Source organism: Nestor notabilis, unplaced genomic scaffold, assembly GCF_000696875.1.
Source record: "Nestor notabilis isolate BGI_N333 unplaced genomic scaffold, ASM69687v1 scaffold15854, whole genome shotgun sequence".
Taxonomy (NCBI): domain Eukaryota; kingdom Metazoa; phylum Chordata; class Aves; order Psittaciformes; family Psittacidae; genus Nestor; species Nestor notabilis.
The window spans coordinates 1-3,521 of record NW_009927117.1 but is presented as its reverse complement, the minus strand read 5'-3'; positions in this window follow the sequence as shown (position 1 = coordinate 3,521).

Genomic DNA, 3,521 nt, shown 5'->3' with positions numbered 1-3,521 from the left:
CAATTCTCAAGGCTGAACAAGCCCAACTCTCTCAGCCTGACTCCACAGCAGAGGCGTTCCAGCCCTCGGAGCATCTCTGTGGCCTCCTCAGGACTTGCTCCAACAGTTCCACATCCTTCTTATGCTGGGGGCCCCAGAGGTGGATGTAGGACTGCAGGATGGGGGTCTCACCAGAGTGAAGCAGAGGGAGAGAATCCCCTTCCTCAACTTGCTGGTCACACTGCTGGTGACGCAGCCCAGGATGCAATTGATTTGCACCTAAAATAGGTGATCAGAGTCATGCCCAGGTTGCTCCATGCTTACATGCTGGCAGGACTGGCTAGGTCTTGGGACGGTCATGCTATGGGCCAGAGCCTGATGTCCTCCAGTAGCAGGACTTCTGCAAAGGGAGCAAGAGTATTGCCATCCTTGGATGAGGTCGGAGAGCTGAACGCTATTCCTCAAGGAGATGGTGCTCAGCTGTAGGCAAATACGAAAATGTAGGCGACCCTGCCTTCCCTCTGCAAGCTCTGCTGTGCCTGGGTTTTGTCTGGGGTGGATGCTTGGCTTCCTTGCTAAGGCACTGAGGTCCCAGGACTTCTGCAAAGGGAGCAAGAGTATTGCCATCCTTGGATGAGGTCGGAGAGCTGAACGCTATTCCTCAAGGAGATGGTGCTCAGCTGTAGGCAAATACGAAAATGTAGGCGACCCTGCCTTCCCTCTGCAAGCTCTGCTGTGCCTGGGTTTTGTCTGGGGTGGATGCTTGGCTTCCTTGCTAAGGCACTGAGGTCCTTGGGCAAGATGTGGGAGACTCATTGTCTGAGCTGAGCTGGGGTGGTTTGAATTTCTCCTGCGAACAGTGTAGGGAGAGGGTCTACAGGAAGTGGTTTTAGCCCCACCTCATTTAGGAGAGGAGACATTATCCTGCAGAGATCTTTATTTTGTGCTCAGACAGGCTGCTAGTGGCTGAAGGAGGCTGCAGGGAGAACAAAGCAGAGGGTTTCTACCTGTCCATTTCATATGTTGAGACAAGCAAGAATGACCTGGGAATCCAGGAAAAATGGGATGTACAAAAGCATGGAAGAATATAGGGGTTTGTTTTGTTTTGTTTTTCTGGGCAGTTACATAACAATTGCCACCAGGAATTCTGAAATTCTTTAAGCCATCACTCATTTTTTTTAGTAGAAGCAAAGCTAATTCTCTTGCTGAATCCAAATAAACACAAAGAAGCAAAATCTCATAAGCCATGCTTTTGGCTTGGCAGGACAAGATGATCCAAATCTCATCCTCAATAAAACAACTCTAAAGAACTTTCTGTATCCCAGTACATCTTGTGTTTATTCTCTCAGTGATACACATGTCTGGTGAAATGTTTACTGATGTCTAATCTTGCCTGGTTCTTTCTCAAATACCCCGACAAAACTAATCTTGGAAACTCAGCAGCAAGCAACTGTCTGGGAAGCTCTCAGGTCTTTCTTCTTCTCCCCTGAATACAAAGGCTTTTTCTAGTCACTAAACAAACTAAAACTCTCTCACTGTTACCCATTTACTTAGGCAATGCTTCTGACTGATTTATTTGTCTCAGTAACTTGCTCATCTCTCCCCCAGTTACTTCTAATCTTCTTACAGGAAATAGCCCCCAGCTTTCATTTACCTGGAAAACCAGGATGGATGTGCTGCATTAAAAGAGCAATATATAAATCCCAGTGGTGCTTGCAACTCCATTATTTTCTGCTCTGTGCTTTACATGGGTTCAGAGTAAGATTGAAAATTACTATCTTCCTGTCTCCTTTTCCCTGAAGAAAAGTGAATTCTTCTTGTGTCTTCTGATAAAAGAAACTTGCCCTGATTGGCAGACAATAAAACAGCAATGACAAATGATCAAAGGATCAGCAGAGAAGATGCTCTGAGGGCTGGAGCACCTCTGCTATGGAGACAGGCTGAGAGAGCTGGGCTTGTTCAGCCTGGAGAAGAGAAGGCTCCAGGGAGACCTTAGACCAGCTTCCAGTACCTAAAGGGGCTGACAAGAAAGCTGGAGAGGGGCTTTTGATAAGAGCCTGTAGGGACAGGACAGGGGCAATGGCTTTAAACTGACAGAGGGGAGACTGAGATGAGATCTTAGGAAGAAGTTCTTCCCAGTGAGGAGAGTCATTGTGGTTGGCTCTCCCCAGCCCAAGGAACAGGTAAGAACAAGTCCTCTCCACTTAATGCTGTGCCTTTCTATATACCTTTTTTCTGATGGGAGATAAGGGATGCTGGGTGGAAGGTCTCAGCCCTGGCAAGTTGATGTCTGGTGTCCAGTAGCACAAAGTGGGATTTTCCTTGGGAAAACCAAGCCCTCCACCATTAAGGGTGTCCATGAATACCCACTAGATTATAGCACAAACTGGGAGGTCCTGGAGCTTAATGTCTCTGTCACCTGATGTCTGACACTTTCACCTTCTGCAATAGCAAAAGAATATCATAAAGATGCTGGAGAAGGACTTTTCCAACATGCTCAGCCTCACCTTTCATCCGTGGGACCAACCGGCTGGGATGCTGCCAGGTATGGTCCAGCTTCTCCTCTCTTGGACGAATGTGGTGGGTGGGAGAGGGCTTGGGGACAGACTCAGGGTGCTGTGTCTTTTCCCAGCATATATTCCTAAATAAACAGCTGGGGTCCATGATGGCTGAACATACATGAGTGTTCATTCATTTCTACTGAATACATTATCATTTTCTCACCCTACTCCCAATTAAAAAAAAAAAAAAAAAAAAAAAAAAAAAACAAGAAACAACAAACAAAAAACAAAAAAAAAAAAAAACAAAAAACAAAAAACAAAAAAAAAAAAAAAAAACAAAAAAAAAACAAAAAAAAAAACCAACGAAATCTGTTCATTTTCCTCTTCTCCTTGCAGTTTTCCATATGGAAATCCAGAAAATCAGGCTTTGCTGAAATACCTGTGACAGCTGCACATGTGGTGAACCAGGCAGGAGCCAGCAGTGAACCTACTGTCCTAGTCTGCCCAGTGCTTGCTCCAGTGAGGGTTACCCCCAGGCACACACTCAAGGGCACAACAGTGACCCTCCTGATGCTGTCACTGGGACAAGCCATGTCTAAGTTTCCCCCCCACCGAGGGTGCAATGGGGGACAAACACCCCTCTCCAAGCTTGCCATGGGCTGAGCTGCTGGGCAATGGGGCAGTGAAGGGAGAGTGAAAGGCATGCAGACCCACTGGAGCTGGGACTTGGGCCACCCCAAGCACTGACGTCCTGCCCCACGGGCAGGACTTGCAAGGGGAATCTTCCCCCCACACCAAGCTGACCACACCCGGGTTATGCTCCAGCCCCGGGTTCCCCATGGGATGCTCTGGCCCCGGTTCCCTGTGGGATGCTTCAACACCGGTTTCCTTGTGGGGTGCTCCTGCCCCGGGTTCTCCTGCGGGATGCTCCGGCCCCAGTTCCTCGTGGGATGCTCCGGTCCCCGTTCCCCGTGGGACCCTTCAACCCTGGCTCCCCATGGGATGCTCCGCTCCCGGTTCCTCGAGAAATGTCCCTCTCCC